The sequence below is a fragment of the Nyctereutes procyonoides genome, unplaced genomic scaffold, assembly GCF_905146905.1.
Source record: "Nyctereutes procyonoides isolate TBG_1078 unplaced genomic scaffold, NYPRO_anot_genome, whole genome shotgun sequence".
NCBI lineage: Eukaryota > Metazoa > Chordata > Mammalia > Carnivora > Canidae > Nyctereutes > Nyctereutes procyonoides.
In genome coordinates this window covers 46,539,510-46,556,493 of record NW_026575020.1, presented here as the reverse complement: position 1 = coordinate 46,556,493, position 16,984 = coordinate 46,539,510, and the positions used below count along the sequence as shown (strand labels likewise).

At 46.1% G+C, this 16,984-nt stretch overlaps 1 protein-coding gene across 2 annotated transcripts in view; it reads left to right on the top strand.

Moving 5' to 3' along the window:
• The first annotated feature begins 355 nt into the window (after positions 1–355).
• TEX2 (testis expressed 2) overlaps positions 356–16,984 on the top strand; it is a 100,489-nt gene continuing 83,860 nt past the window's right edge. For both annotated transcript variants that reach the window (XM_055319598.1, XM_055319606.1), the window contains exon 1: positions 356–482. The gene's annotated coding sequence lies outside the window, so the exon portion shown is untranslated. The remainder of the gene's footprint in view (positions 483–16,984) is intronic.

Sequence of the window (16,984 nt, the reverse complement as noted above, 5' to 3'; positions counted from 1 at the left end):
GCCGGTTCTGTCTCCGCTTGTTTCCCTAGGCTGCGGGACAAGGAAATTAATAAGCGCAAAGAACTGAAGAAACAGCAGCAGCCGCCGGGCTGGGGAGAGAAGAGAAGCTCTCGCCCCTCCCATCCCTACTCTTCCAGGTAACGCCGCCGCCGCCCCTCTCCAGCCCGGTGGGCGGTGGTCCCTTTAACAGACCTGACCAATCGCACGCCCATTTCCGAGGCCGCTCCCCGGCGCGCGGGTAGGGGCTGGATTGGCCGGGCCTGGCGCGCGGCCTGCCCCGCCCCTGCCGCCGTCTGGTTGGCGGCGGGGGCCGCGGGCGCGGGGCGGGTCCGCCGGCGGGGCGGGGCGGCCGGTGCCCGGGGGCGGGCGGGCGGCAGGACAGCGGCCGGAGCCCGAGCCCGAGCCCGAGCCCGAGCCGGAGCCGCGGCGGCCGCGGAGCACGGGCGCCGGCGCAGTACAATGAAGGAGCCAGCGGAGCCGGGGTGAGCGCGACCGGGGCCGGGCAGGAGGCGGTGGAAGGAGCGCCCGCGGAGAAGGCCCGGGCCGGGGGCGGCCCGACCCCGCTGGGTCCCGGCTGCGCGGGGGGGCCGGCGGCCGTTGGTGCGGCGGGGCGCGGGGATCGGCCGCCCGGGGCCCCGCCCCGCTGTCACGGCCCGGGGTTGGCGGGGACGCGCACCTGCGACGCCGCCCCCGGGCGAACCCCTCTCTCCTCTGGGGTCGGGTGTGGCGGTTTGGGCTTGACCCCGACGGGAGGCGCCGGCCAGCCGGTCCCCGCAGCCTGCGGTGGCGCGCTCGGGGCTCCGGGCTCACCCCGGGCCCGGGAGGGCAGCCCGCACGCAAACTGAGGCAAAACAGCCTGCGATTTTATGAATGGGGCCCCGGGCTCCTGCCGCCCCCCTCGCCCACGTAGCGAGACGCTGGCAAGTGCAGAACCGCAGCTACTTTTACGGGGACCCGTCAGGGGTTGACTGCGCTTGGGTGGTTTTTCTCCAACTGCTGGGAATCGCGGGTGGCCGTGGGGTGGTTTGCGTGTCCTTAGGAGGCGGCAGCGTGCCGACCGCCGGGGGATAGGAAGGTTAACAAGTGACGTTGGGCTGAGGCCTAACGCCAGGTGCCGTGCCCGGGAGCGCGGGTGTGACGGTGGCGGCTGTGCTGCCGGCCGCTGGCGAGCGCACCGCGGAGCGCACCGCGGAGCCCGGGGCACCCGGGGGACCCGGGGACGGAACGCACAGCCTCCCCGCTTGCACCGTGCACGCCGCCACATTGCACGGCGACGCGGGAGGTGGTGCAGGGGAGTCTGCCCCTTTTTGAAAAAAAAAAAAAAAAAAAAAAAACGGCTTCTGGATAACTTAGCCCCTCAGTGGGTTGATGGTTCCTTAAACCATCGGTTGTTATGGTTACGGGGCATCAAATGTAAGGGCAAAGTCTGTTTCCACCCTCGCTCTTTCTCCAAAGCGACGAAGTACTTTGTCACTACGTTTTACAGACACGGCTCAGGGAGGACGTACTTTTTTAGAGTTGAAGGGAAAGCGTGGGCTCCCCCGAAGGCAGGGGTGGTAATGCCGTATTCCCGTGTCAAGTCCACCACGGCTGCTGCTCCGCACAAGAATCGAAAGGGACCCGCCTTCTGCATGTTTCAGTGATTCTCATCAAAGGATTTAAAGGAGTCCTTTGAGGAGCCAGATGTAAGCTGGAAGGAAGACAGTGAGTGACTTTTTTTAATGGAAACCAATGAGGAAAAACGGGAGGAGCGAATGATCCTTGAACTCCAGGTTAGGGGGTATTTGAGGAGTCTGGGTGTGTGGGTTTAAAGCGATGTGACACCGTGAAGCTTATCTCATAGGAGGTACTGGAAGAGTAAAACAGCCTTTCCATGGGGATCCCTGGGTGGCTTAGTGGTTTAGGACCTGCCTTCAGCCCAAGGTGTGACCCTGGAGTCCCCCCCCCCATCAAGTCCCACACCAGGCTCCCTGCATGGAGCCTGCTTCTCCCTCTGCCTGTGTCTCTGCGCCAGCCCCGCCCCCCCATGTGTCTCTCATTAATAAATAAATAAAATCTTTAAAAAAAAAAAAAAAACCAAACCAGCCTTTCCTATTAACTCATGGTCAACTCTTAATCTATTTTGGTATTTTAGATTCTTCCAAGAATTGGTAGTAGGTCTCAACTTATGGAAAACCAGTAAGCCTCCTAAGGTGATGGGTATAGAGTGGGTTTTTTGCCATACACTTTCTGTCTTTCACACGGGCCTCTCCAGAAATGTTGTTAGTGAAGGCCTCAAGTCAGTGTGTGGAGGGCTCTGGGGGAACTCAGCTTGGCCTGTACATTTATCTCCAGGAAGAGGTGCTGTGCCTGAGAGGAAGGAGATTAACAATCCAATTCAAGTCAGAGGTGGAGGTAATGGAGACAACTGACAAGTAGCCCAGGGGCTGGGACAGAGGGAGGGAAGGGAAGGGAAGTGCAGGAGTTTCCTTTGGCTAAGTTAGTTATCTGGAGCTTGGAGGTTTGAAGAGAATAGGATGTCCTCCTGTGGGAGGGTTGGAGATAATCACATATACCAAACGTTTTGTTTGTCAGAGATTATGTTTTTAGAATACTTCTGGAAAAGCAGCAAGAGAGGTTAGGCTTTCAGGTAGAATAAATGTACAGGATGTTTGGGAGTCTTCATCAAAAAGTAATTGCATATAGCGGAAAAATATTCATTCAACTAATTTTTCTTGAGTTGGTAGTGTGCCAGAAACTGCAAGGCACTATGGGTTACGGTGGAAAAAACCAAAACAGATAGAGGGTTTGTTTTCTACCTGCCATAGGGTTTGCCTTCCTTCCAAGTCAAAAGCTCTCTTTTGAGGATGTTCTGAAGTCCTTGAGGAAAGAAAGGAGAGAAATGCACAAAATATTGCTTAATGTAAGAGCAAAACAGAACAATGGGAAATTCTTCCCACTGTAGTTTACTGTTGGTGTCAAACTGAAACTTCAAAGAGTGGTTTTCTGTGTCAGGTTTGGTATAAAACTATCTGCATCTTCATATCTATTGACCAATAACTTTTCATGATGTCAGTTCCTGTTCTTTCTTTTTTTTTTTTTAAGATTTTATTTATCTATTCATGATAGAGAGAGAGAGAGGCAGAGACATAGGCAGAGGGAGAAGCAGGCTCCATGCAGGGAGCCCAACGTGGGACTTGATTCCGGGTCTCCAGGATCATGCCGTGGGCAGGTGCTAGACCGCTGAGCCACCCAGAGATCCCCTTTTCCCTTTCTTCTATCAATTTATTTATTCAAAAATTTAGAACTTCATTGAACAAATACCGTCCCTGGCCTCTAGGTGCTTCCATTTCATTTTCTTTGCCTGAGTAACCCTCAGCATCTTCTTTATTCTCTCTGATCTTTATTCTCTCCTGAGGGTCCTCTTGGGTGTTACTGAGGTCACAGGGAACATGTGTTCTTTCATTCTGTCCCAAAGCAGAAAGCAGGGAGTATAGAAAAGAGCATCTGTTGAATTTCAACTCTGCTATACACCACTTTCCTTTCTCTCTCTCCTTGGAGATATCTATATCAATATAGGTAAAGTTATAAATATAGATAGAGATATCTTCTTCAGTCCTTGAGCAGCCCTCTAAGGGAGATCGATGGTGGTAGCCTCATTTTATGGAAGAGGGAACTGAAGCTCAGAGCAGTTCAGTAACTTGTCTAGAGTGATAAGTTGGTTAGGTGGTGGTGAAAGAATTTCAATCCAGGACTTTCTGATTCCAAAACGTGCTTTTTCCATTGTACTGCATTGCTCTCTCAGAAGAGGAATGGCATGCTAGCACAGTGCCTTCTTTGGACATATGAAAGGTCTGGTTCAGAGTTGTTCAGGGAATTGCCACAGGGAATTGCTTATGGTGAATCAAGAATTTGCACCCTGTGTCTCTGCTTGGTACCTTTATGGGTCATTCATGAGGCTGCCAGGAAATCTGAGTTTACTGCTGTGAAAAGGTGACCCAACTTACCAGGGCATATCCCAATGCTTCTGTTGAGCAGCTCTGTGATTATTTTTTCTCTCTGTACCTCAGTTTCTTTATCTGTAAAATGGGACAGTATTCACATTCCAGCAATGCTAAGACAAGTACAGTTTGTCTCATATTAACATATCTAAAGAAAATTATCTTAAAATCTGTGGGTTCTCACAGTTGTAGTTGGCAGAGGTGTCTTTTTTTTTTTGTACATTCAATGATGGTACGTCTTATAGTAGTGGGGTCCTACGTTAGATGAACTATAGTAGTACATTCTTTATTTTATTTTTTAAGAATATTTTATTTATTTGAGAGAGAGAGAGAGCATGAGCAGGGTGGGGGCAGAGGGAGCGGGGCAGAGGGAGAGAGAGAAGCAGACTCCCTGCTGAGCAGGGAGCCAAACTCAGGACTCCCTCCCAGGACCCTGGGATCATGACCTGAGCTAAAGGCAGATGCGTAACTGACTGAGCCACCCAGGCACTCCATAGTATATTCTTTATAGGTAGTCGTGGTGCCTGGCACATAGTGAGCACCCAATATCAGTTGACGGTTCTGAATGACAGGGCTAGGGTTAACTGGTAGGTGGCTCTGGGGTATATCTGGAGAACATCTCATAAGATTTTCCACTTGGAACCTAGGCAGTAATGCATGATCTGTGGGCTGGAGGGACATTTTCCAGTTCGCCTGGAACTCTTGTCCTTTGGCTGACTCTTGTCCCCATGAGAAGCATTAACTTCAGGAGCTAATGAGCCATGGACAGACAGCTCCCTTTGTCCTGCCTGTTCATTAAGGTCTTTGTCAACTTTAAATCCCATGTTAAAAATAAATATCATTATAAGAAGCTTGGAAGCCTACACTGATGCGAATAGTCTTACATGTGAATTTTAAAGCACCTCAAGGTTATATACAAGATTCTGTGTTTCCCCTTTCAAAACTCTCTATAATGTTTAATTGCTTTGGGTGAAATGTCATAAGATGCCATTAATCCGAAGGAACCTAGGAGGTCATGAAAGTACAGACATGTTCGACTAGCACTGGATGAGGTAGCGAGAACTCTAGAGTGGGCATCAGAAGGCCTGGTCCCAGTTCTGGAGGGTTTATCTTGTTATTGTGTGTGTTCTTGGGCTCTGGACCCCAGGGTGTTTCTGGACCTCGAGGGTTTTCCAAAATGAGGACTTGATTTCTCAGTCTCCTGACTCCCTCCAACACGGTATCAGAGATTATGTGAGTTTATGAACTAAGGATCTGGGAAATTAAATGGTTGAAAGAAGTTCTTCATTCAGGACTCCCAAAGTCTCACTTGGGTGTTTGTGATCAGGCTTTGTAAAGCAGAAAATGATAGTTAGGTGATAACAATATGAGTATCACTTGTGGAGAATTGTTATGTGCTGACGGACACTGTCTCCTTTGCAACTTCACATGGTCTTGTGAGTAGGAGAGACCACTGTCAATCTTACTTTAAGATGAAAACTGAAGTTCGGAGAAGTAAGTACCTTGGCTGAAGTCACATAGCAAAGATGAAGAGGGCTTCTGTTACTCTCCAGTACAAGCTCTTTGGTTGTTTCAGGTGGACCCTGCCTCATCTTGGAATCCTCTCAAGCCAAGTGCTCTGGAAGTTTTCCAGCAGGATTGCCCCTGCCTTGAGGTCATATATTCCTAGTCTTTTATCAGGTACTGACAACTGTTTAAATTTGAGTTCTTGTTCAGGACATCTGCTGTGTATTGGGAGAACTCTGTTCAACCTAAAGAATAGCCCCTATGGGCGCTGCAGGCAACCTAAGTCCTTGAAAGGCAAGGTTTTTCTTTGGTGAACAGAAGCCACAAGCTGGGTCACTGTGAACATAAGCAGGACTGTTGAGAACAGAATCCAGTCCTTTAGTGTGGAAGCTGATAGGATGGGAAACGTGGGTGGTCTTTGAAACAATCAGGTAACCTTTCCCTTTTGGGTTTGCCTGGAATGTTGGTTCTAAGGGCTTTTCCCTAGGAAGGTTATAGGAACTAACAAATTGAGTGCCTCCCTGGTTTATCCTAATAGTTGAGAATGGCACAGGGCAAGAGGAGCCCTCTTCAGTGGTAAGCTTATTGGGGATTTGAGATTTAAACCCACCCCTTGGATCCCTCCTGCAGTCACCTTTCAGAGTCACAATATGCATTTTTTTAGTTTCATTTCTTTGTTGTTTCTTTCTTACAACTGACATAAGCTGGCCTGTTTTCTTACTTAATTTTAAATCCTTTTTTACATCTAATGTTGTCTTTTAAGCAGTGTTCCTAAAGATGGTTATATTTATCATTCAGGGCTTGAAATAGAGAATTTAAAAATCTCTCCATTGAAAGGACTGCCTGAACAATGATTATTAGTCATTCAATAAATATTTGAGCATCTACTGGAGCCAACCGTTGTGCCTGTCGTTGGAAATCTGTTGGGGAGCAAAATAGATGTGGTCCCTGCTGGCACATAGCACATTATCTAGTCCAGACAATAAACAAGTCAAGAGATGTATGCATTGTGTGTATATATTACATTGTGATAAGTGTGAAGGCTTCTTCCTCTGAAAGGGAAGAACAAGGCACTGAGAAGGAAGAAGGAGAGGGAGCCAGCCACTGGGAGTGTCCAGAAAAGCATTTCTAGAGGGAGCAGCATGTAGAAAGTGTGACATGTGAAGGAAATGGGGGGAAGGGGAGACACAGGGAGAACCATGCAAGGCTGACCTTAGGAGCCTGGCAGTACTTCAGGGCACATGGGGGCTTTCTTAGGCTCCTGGTGCCTCAATTTCCCACTTTTGAGTGGGAAATGAGCTGACATCTGGGAAGTCTTGAGAGCAGTGCCAGGCATGTACAGGAAAGGCTGGGGGTAAAGGTTTGCTGATTTCTCACGCAGTGGGGAACTTAATGTGGAATGGATGGGCCTCTGTTCTTGGTCAGCATTTTCTGTCCTTCCATGTGTAAAGTAACCATGGGGGTGAAGAGGAGATGAAGACGGCTAATATGCACAGCTACTGGATGCATTCTAGGGTAGCTTGGTGTCGGACAGTCTGTGATGCGCTAACCATGGAGCACCTGTGCCTGGGGAACACTCAGCTTCATTTGCTGTGGGGGCCATGCTCAACCGGAAGCCTTGTTTCTCACCTCCTCCTGCAGTTGTCTGCTTTGGTGTTTCATATGGGAGGTAGATTTTTAGCCTTTCTTTTTCCTTCTTTCCTTCCTTCTTTCCTTCCTTCCTCTTTCTTTCTTCCTTTCTTTCTTTTGACAATTAGTCTTTTTTTTTTTTTTTTAAAGGCTTATTTATTTGAGAGAGAGAGCATGAGTGCATGAGCAGGGTAAGGGACAGAGTGAGAAGCAGACTTCCCACTGAGCAGGGAGCCTAATGCATGTCAAGTTTGGGTCAAGGGCATGGAAAATCCTTCTTTCATAGGATGAATCTGAATCCCCTGGACAGCTCCAAGGATGGATTCCCATGGACTCTTTTCCCCCTTACCCTCTTTCTGGATTAATCTACTCTAAAAACTGTTAGATTCCTTCAGTGAACCCAAACTGTAAAGAGCATTTCTCAATTTTCCCCTTGTTTTCTACCATGCTTGCATTCATTCATTCATCACCCAGCATTTAAAGAGCTTGCACAATGGGTCAGATAGTGTGCTAGGTACTGAGTATATAGTGGTGAGCAAAATTGACAAGGTCCTTGTCCTCCTGGAGGAAGGAGAAAAGCAAATATGTCGTAAGAAGTAGTGAGAAGTGCTACAAAGGATGAGAGCAAACCGAGTAAGATGAGAGATGGAGCTGTTTCCTGATGAAGGAGCAGGTGGTTCAGTTTCTGAAAGGCCTAGCTCCCTTCCTCCTGGGAACAGAAAGGTGCCTGGAATATCATAAACCAGGAGGAGAGGCACAGGCCCAGCTGAGGGAGAAGGCAGGAAAGGCTAGATCATACAGCACTTTGCAGAACATGGGTCTTATTCCATGAGCAGCAAGAAGCTCTCATAATGTTTTGAGCAAGGATGTGGCATGCTCCTATTAGGATTTTTTTAAATTTTAAATTATTTTAAACAAGATTTTATTTATTTGAGAGGGGGAGAGAGCGAGAGCAGGGGAAGGGAGAAGCAGACTCCCTGCTGACAGGGGAGCTGGACTCGGGACTCAATCCCAGGATGGAGAGATTGTGACCTGAGCCACCCAGGTGCCCCTAATTTTTAAAGTGTTTTTAAAAGTAAGCTCTGCACCCAATATGGGGCTTGAATGCAAGACCCTGAGATCAAGGGTCGTATGCTCTGCTGACTGAGCCAGCCAGGTGCCCCCATATTAGGAGTTTTTAAAACCACCCCCACGACAGTGGGGTGAATAGATGGAAGTCCTGTGGAGAGAGCCATGAGGGGGCTGCTGCTGTCTTCCAAGCAAAAAGGTGGTCTTTTGGGTCAGAGTGGTGGCAGCAAAATTGGAGAGAAAGAGACCATTCAGGAGAGGTTTAAAAAATAAAATCACAGCACTTGTAAAGGACTAGGTAAGGGCCAGCTTGCATTTCCAGTGAAAAGAAATATAAATTACTTCTGGCAGAAAACATTGGCTGTGCATACTCTGCAACTCACTGGTATTACACTTCCCTTGGCACCTATTTTTCAGAATTTCTAGATAAATTTAAAGCTGTTCTCCATATTTGCTCTTAAATCTATTCTTGAAAACCGTCATCCACTTTTGAAACCTATTCATCAAGCATCTACTATGTGCTGGGAATAAATAGGTGACCAAGGAAGCTCAGGCCCTCAGCCTGTCTCTGCATCCTCCAGGCTAGGGGTTGCCCTACGTCCTGCAACCTTCATATGGGCCATGTTGCAAGGGCAGCCCTCTTGTCTGGATGGGCTTCCTATCCAAGCTTCAGGAGGCATCATTCTTGCTGAGTATGTCATCAGTATGTCATCGGTATCACGGGGCTCCAAATTGAGGCTTCAAGGTTCGCGTCTTCCATACACAGCCCACAGTCAGGGATGTAGTAGTCTTCCTCTCTATCTAGAAGGTAGAGACTATGCCCTGTTTATATTTGTGTCCTCTCCCTCTCATACTCCCTGACCACCCCCCCCCACCCCCAAACCAGAGTGTTCTGCCCTTGGAGGTATTCAGCAGGTGTTTGTTAATGGCCCCTAATGGTACTACTCAAAAATAACGCTAAATGGGCCCTAAAAAGGGCTCTGGGCAGCAGTAGGAGGGGAAGAATCTTCCTGATGCTGGGAGACTCCCAGTTGGAGAGAACAGAGAACGGAAGCAGCTATGTTTACACCTGACCCTGCAGGTGAGCAGATTTGCCCTCTCCTTGAGGCCAGCTTCCAATAAGGGGAAAAATCCACCTCCTCAGATCACCTGTTACGTGGGAGGAAATCATAGGAGACACCTGGATCTTCACCGGGACTTTGAAGTTCTAAACAGGAAATGGTCTTGAGGCAGAGATAGCGGTTAAATTTCTTCTACAACTTTGGTGGTTGTGATTCTGAGAGAGAAAACTGATGTGTGGGATGTCATTAGCTGGTTTCCTAGGTAACTCTTTTTTTCTTTTGTTTTGTTCTGGAAGAATGGATTGGGTCGCTAGACCAGAGACAGGGTATTTATTGAAGACAAGAGTGCTGTGTTTTCCAGGAGCCTTGCATGTCTGGTTGGGAAGGCTTTCAGCTGAATATTAAGGGGATAGAAGAGAAAAGTATAAAAAAAAAGATAAAGTATACAGGAAATTTGCAGAACCAGATAACACAGAGACCTGTGTGACTCAGCAGCAGTGTGGTGCCCAGAAACTCTCAAGTGGACATAGCACCAAAGCTGCTTGAGAACAGCGTGGAGGGAAGGGGTCAGGTATCTATCTGTAAACTCATGCCTGAGGGTGAGCGCCTAGTGCCTCCAGGCTCTGGAAACCTTAACAGCACAGCCAGGTAAATATGATCTGCTGTAGGCCTGATTGGAATAGAGCAAAGTAGTATGGGCACACCTGGCCCCAAAGAAAGTCCCAGGAGAGACTCCCTTTTTGTGCCTTGACCACAGAGGGCTGGTGGCAAGCATTCCAGTTATGACAGAAAGAGCTGGTATGTAATTGTAGGCTGGCCTGCCACACCAAGTTGGCAATGATTTTGTTCCATAGATCTTAAAAGAGGCCTTCGACAAATGTAGTAGATCATGAAAATGTTTGTAGGTGAATTTTATTAGAAGTGGACGATGCAGTAAATTTTAATACTATTTTGCTGGTATTTATTTTTACCTCTGAGAGCAAGTAGAGGGAAGTGTGTGTGTGTGTGTGTGTGTGTGTGTGTGTGTGTGTGTGTGTGTTGGGGCGGGGTGCTGTTTGGACCTAATGATGACAAATAAGGAAAAACCAGTTGACAGTGTGGGTAGGGTAAAGCCATCCAGAGGGCAAGGGAGCCTGTGACCACAGCCCAGAAATAAGCGCAGAGCTCAGGTTTAGGCAGGCTGGCTCCACAGCCCCTGCCTTTGGAGCATCTCCTACCTTATACTATTGTTTCCTTTGATACTAACTGCTCCTCACATAAGCTGAACAGGAGCCATCTTCATGTCCTCAAATCCAGATCCTTTTGGAAAAGACCTTTTGAGTATCAGGCCATAGCAGTGACTGATTTGGTTTGGCTCCTCCTCGGTCTCCCATCTGCCTCATCACCCTAAGAGTTAAGAGTAGAAATTGCAGTACCTGTCCTAGAAGTCTGAAGGGAGTTATCCTCAGGGAGAGTTGAGCTGCTTGCCCTGGCTAAGTTCAGAGGCAAGATCGAAGTGGAAAATAAGTCAGAATAGTAGAAAACCCATGGGAAAGGAGTTGCCTTTGTTTTAATTTCCCAGGGTAGGCTAATGTCTGTGGGGATGTGATGAGTGGTATTCGATCCTGATGGGGTAGGTTAATAGTAAAGCAAGAACATTGATTTTTTTAAGGCTTAAAACTCCCAACAGAAATGACTATTGATCATACTCTGAGCCAGAGACTAAACTCATTTGGTCAGCCTAGCTTTTGTCTTTTAAGGCTTGACTGCGATCGAGAGGGGTGTTGGCAGAGGCGTAACAGCCTGAAGCAAATTTTATTTCATGAGGTCTGATTTGTGGTTCAAAAATCTTACAAAAAGAAAAAACATATCTTGAGTTTCTGAATTAAGTGAGAGTTGCTTTGGCAGCATATGTAAGCAAGAATTTTCTGGGGCGGGTGGTCAAGAGGTCCTTCCAACTATATGAATGGTATAATGCCAGAGTGTTAATCTCAAAAAATAAAATGTTAGACATGTTTTTCAAAAAGAAAAAAATATATATGACCCACAGCTTAGAAGTAGTCTTCCAGGGATTACAGATGTAGCTACTTCTAAATCCTAACTGTACTACGGCCTAAGAATTTTAGCCATTTTGTGTTATCTGGCAGAGATGACCCATTAGCTGCGATTTCCTCTTCCAGAAATACCCTCCTGTTTATCCTGGGCTCCTCACACAGCGCTATAAACAGGGTACGGTGGCCTCTCGCCCGGCACAGCAGAGTGAGAGAGCGCTGTTGGTTGGTAAATGTTCAGTGAGATGGGTACTTTATAGCAAGCTAAGGAAAAAAGTGTGATTTTTTTTTTTTTGCCATAGTTTTCTATTTGAGGAATTCATATGGGTGCCCAAATTGGTGTTTAAAGGGGAAATGAGAGGTTTTTGCCACCTTTAAGCAGGGTCGTTACCTGGTTCAGCTCTGTCAGTTCATGTGTCTGCTCGTTGTTGTAGGGTGCATATCCACATCTCTCATTGGGGTGATGCTATTGCGTAGGAAGGGAGTGACCCTGCCAGACAAGCAGGAAGCCCTGAAACGAGCTTTGGAACTGCATGTCTAACCAGCCTAATGATTTCAAGCCAGAATCTTTGGGGCTTGAGAAAGGAGTCCTCAAATGGGTTATCCCCACATGGAGTTAATATGGGCTGGTTATCCAGTGATCCCTTGAGCATTCAGCAGATGACACTGCTCCCAAGACAGTGGCTGTGCTTGGAGACTGTCATGGGGGCAGGTCCAGACTCTCGCTTGCAGTTAAAGTCAGTCTTCTGTAACTCTCTTAAGAGTCTCTTGAAAGTCTTCGTTCACTTTGTCATTCTTTTTAAGGAAGGTCTTGAAGAATCTTAAAGCAAGTATTTGCGTAGCATTAAACACGATAAATTCTTAATTAAAGAATGGCTAATTAGATTTTTTTCTTCCTGATTAATAGCTAGCTTATACGTTAGTCTGCCAGTTTTTCTTTTTTAACTTCAGGAAGCATTTAAGTATGTTTTGGAATATTTGCTTTTCAATTTTTTGGTTGGTTGTAGAGTGTCTAGAAAGGAGCCATCTATTTTCCCTTGAGGTTTTGGCTCTGTGAAGCTTTGGGAGACATTGTTCTCTTGGGGCAGGACTTCACCTTGCTCTCTCTCTTCTCTCCTGCCCAGACTTCTAAGAGACCACACACCCACTATCCAAAGGGTATACATCAAAACTCTCTACCTCTTCCTCAGAACAGTGTAATGAGTTCTTTAAATCAGGGTTTTTAACCTTGGGAAGGGGAAGGGGAAGGGAACAGTCTTGTATCTTCTTGCAAATTGAAGGTGAAATCTTGCGGGTATTTGTGTATCTGTGTTTGGTGGTGGGTGTCTTACTTAGGTTCATCAGGCTTTCAAGCAGCTGTTGAAGGAGAAAAGGAAGAACTCCAGCTCTGAAGTTTCTGTACCTCTCAGCTAGTAAGCTCTAAAGCCAGCATTTTAGAACAGAGGGACATATTAACAGTAGGGAAGAACCTAGAGTACAGACTGCAGGTTCCTGACTGGTAGCTCCATGCACACAAGCCTGGCTTCTACCATCATACCTGGCTACCCCTGGGTCCCTGAGATCCTCTTTCCTCCCTGCTGGGCCCTCTCCTCTCTTCAAATCCTTGAGGTATCCTTTATTGAGAGAGCACTGGATAAACTTGTCCTACAAGCCAGGTACCACGTGCCAGGATATTTTGTCTTTGGTTTCTTTAGTAATTTTATTTTGACCAAAGCCCTAGCTGCTCCTTAACTTCTCATAAGCCTTTCCTCTCATTTTTCTTGTGCTTCTTCCTTGTATCACCTTCTCTTACTCCCATTCTATCTCCCCCCTCCCTTTTTTCCCCTTAATGTATTCTGAGTTAGTCTGTTCCCTGTCATTGGCTTTTCTTTTTAGGTCTGGTAATTTTTGTCTGCAGCCAGAGAGGGGGCCCAGAGTTAGATTACGGAGAGGCTGGTCCTCCCAGCTCTGTGGTTCTGGACAGTGGATCCTGCCCCTCCCTGGGATGCCTTGGGGTCTCGGCTCCCCCTCTTCCATCCCAGAGGTCCAGCCATCTGCTCTGGTGGCCTCCACCTGGCCAGGAACACACACACAATTGCTGTCACAGGCTCTGGCCTTTCCTTGTGGACCTCATATGTATCCTCTGATTGGTGAGCTCTGTTCATAAAAGTATGATTCCCATTTTATATGCTTTATTTCAGTGTTGCCAGAGGCAGAAAAGACAAAAGCTACTGCTTTCAGAAAGACTGTTCTTGCAGGGGCAGGCCACTATAGAAGAGAGCGTTGGTGACAAATGTGCAAACAGCAGAAATTTAAATTACAGAAGATGATCATTTTCTGCCTTGGGTAGTTTAAGCTTCTTTCCCTCTCTGAATATCTCCCCCAGTGCTCTGGGGGAGTGGGGGGCAATGGTCTGGCCCTGAATGGATTTGGGAGGAAAGTCTCCTTCTCTTGCTGCTTTTGAGGATTCATTAGCCCCTTGGCAGCACTCACCTTCACATGGAGGCAGGCATGTGATCCAGGAAGCTCTGCTTAGGAAACCAGATCTCTTAATTGATAGAGCCATCTCATGAGCTAGTGATGCAAGCTGTTGGTAATTACAAAAAACCTACCATGAAATTCATCTAAAATTAATGAAGAGTCAGCACTGTGGATTTTAAATACAGAGGAAGTTATGGCACCAGCTCTCAGTTATCTGAGTAGATTACTTCTTGCTGGTCTATTTAAGCCTTTAGCTGGCTTCCCTTTGCACCCCATTATGCCCGTGGGCTCCCTTCCCACTCCGCTCTGCTTGGTTCACATTCCTCCCACATGGACCCATTTTAACGGGAAGCTAGCAAAAAATGCCGTGTATTCCCAAGTCACTTGTTTGGCATTATCCATTCCACTTTTCTCTTCTGTGAACACAGAGAAGCAAAAGGTCCGATGTATTTAAAAGAAAACAAAAATGTATGGAGAATGGACACTTGTGAGTGAAAACCAGCTAGATGAATAGAACATGTCTGCTTTTCCTGACATTGATTTTTTTCTTTTTTTAGAGGAGCATTGTTCAATGTTTCATTTTGTGTGTATGTCAACATTTGAAGGTCTCTACATCAGTGCGTACATAGACTGAGATAAATGGCTGAGGTATTTTGCGGCTAAAATTTTTATTGCTTTGGTGATATACTTTATAGGTATATCATCCCTTGGTGTAATAGAAAGGATCTCTGGTCTGTATGTGCTTCTGTTTGACTTGAAAAACAACTAACTGTTCCATTTAAACAGATTTCAGTTAGGACAATGGTTTTGAGACATCTCAATCGTACTGTTTTTAGACTCTTAAGACAGAATTGTCAAATTATAACAAATAGTGTTAGAAATTATTTTGCAATTGCCTCAGCAGATTGTAATTTCTCCTTCTGTACATCTAGTTCTGGAAATAATAGTGTAAAGATACTTTTTTACAAAACTGATTATTTTCCAAATACAGTGGTACTTTTTGGTTTAGGAGAAATGATAAAGATTGTGGTCCAGGAGACAGAACAGGTTTTTGTTTTTTTTTTTTTTTTTTTTTTTTTTTGCTTCTCTTTTATTATATCCTTGGCCACATTTTTGAAGAGAGACCAAGAATTGTCGTATGTGTGAAAGCATATTGGTAACTGGGTAGAGTTGAAATGAAGGTGAGATTTTCAGAGTAACAAGGTCACTTTCTTATAGAAACAAAGGATGTGCGATCACAGCAGGTTTAGCAGCTGGGGTTGGTGGAAGTGGAGAGTATGTAATCTGAAGAATATTTAAATTGGTATGATATTTAAATTTCCAAGGTAGGAAAAACTCCTAGAGAACAATGGTTTGTTAAAACCAAAGTAGGAGGGGATCCCTGGGTGGCGCAGTGGTTTGGCGCCTGCCTTTGGCCCAGGGCGCGATCCTGGAGACCTGGGATCGAATCCCACGTCGGGCTCCCGGTGCATGGAGCCTGCTTCTCCCTCTGCCTGTGTCTCTGCCTCTCTCTCTCTGTATGACTATCATAAAAAAAAAAAAAAAAAATTAAAAAAAAAAAACCAAAGTAGGAAATAAATTTTTAAAAACAGGAGGGGGTAAGTGCATATATGCATCTTATAGGATGTTGAAAAAAAATTTAGGTACCTAGGACCTAAATTTGAGGGATTTTGAGGGAGCCAGAGGACAGCAGGAACAGTGCCTTAAGGATTACATTTGATGTAGAAGCACTCAGTCAAAGAAAAAAACTTGCCTAGGAGGAAAGTTTCTGTAGAGATGTGCCCTGTATTTTGAGTGATGTATGAAGCACTGCAGACTCAACATTAATTTTGATCTTTCTTACGAAGCTGGATAAAATAATGTGTTTCTGAGGAAAAAATAGTAGTTATCATGAAGTGTCAAAGCCCTGCAGTGGAAAAGGCCAACACTCGAGAGTCCAAAACAAATTCAGGAATCAACATCCTAAGTGCAGACCTCTTGTTCCCTTACCATCTTGACTTACCTTATCGTGTGGTCCAGTGGGTTCTTTTTGGGCACTCCAGAAATGCAAGGGATCCATACCCATAAAACAAGTGTTGCAGCTAGTACTTTGGCTTCTTAATATTTTTCCTGAGAAAAAGTGTTTGATCTGCAACAGTTCCCAACTGGGTAGAAACCTTGCTTAACAGATGTGGCTCTTAGAAAATTTGGGTTCCGAAAATAATGGATAATTCTGCCACCCCTTGAAAGAGTGTGTGTGAGTGTTTTTTTTTTTTTAAAGATTTTATTCCTTTATTCATGAGAGACACACACACACACAGAGAGAGAGAGAGAGAGAGAGAGAGAGAGAGAGAGAGAGAGAGAGAGAGAGACAGGGACACAGGCAGAGGGAGAAGCAGGCTCCATGCAGGGAGCCCGAGGTGGGACTCGATCCCTGGTCTCCAGGATCACGCCCTGGGCTGAAGGTGGCGCTAAACCGCTGAGCCACCCAGGGATCCCCAAGAGTGGTGTTTTAACTTTTGGAATATACAGCCCTGTGAACCTCTGAACACTATGTACCGTCTCCCTAGGAAACCACACATGTACACACAGGTCAAATTTTGCACGTAGGATTTTAAGAACACAGATGTAAAATAATAAGATGCAAGGTTCATTGAAGAGCGTTCGGAAGGAGTTTGCTGCTGGTACAGATGCCATTTTTCGTTGGGAGTGTAGAGGCACTCGCTTGGGAGTGTACTTTGTGGGTTGTTGGACAGTAAGATTTCGCAGGGCTGGAACATGCAGCCAGGACTATTTTGAGAGAGTTGTACAATCTGAGTAGTACTTCCAGAAGGTGCAACTAACTCCTCGCTCCCCTCAAGAGCTGGGCCCAGTGTTTGCTGTCAGAGGCTTTTTGGAGAAAGTCTTTGTAAGTGCCATCATTTATTATATGTATATGACAAAGCAATAGCAACTCTGCATTTATTTACCTCGTTACTCATATGGTTTTCCCCTTAGAGTAAAAAGACTGATACGGCCTTTGACCAAGTGGGTTTTAAGAGCCTAAAATAATTTGTTAGATAAATTGCTTGTTATATAAGTTATAAAGGAGGCATAGCATGTTTTCCTATGCACATGATTTCAGAATTCTCCCATTTGAGAATATATATTTTTAAGAAAGTACCTCATAAAAACTGCATGTATTGGATTTGTGTCTTGCTTTCAGAGCCTCTGCTCCACTTTCCAGTGGGCCTGGTGTGTGAGACAAGCTGGGAGTGGGGTGGCTCTGGTC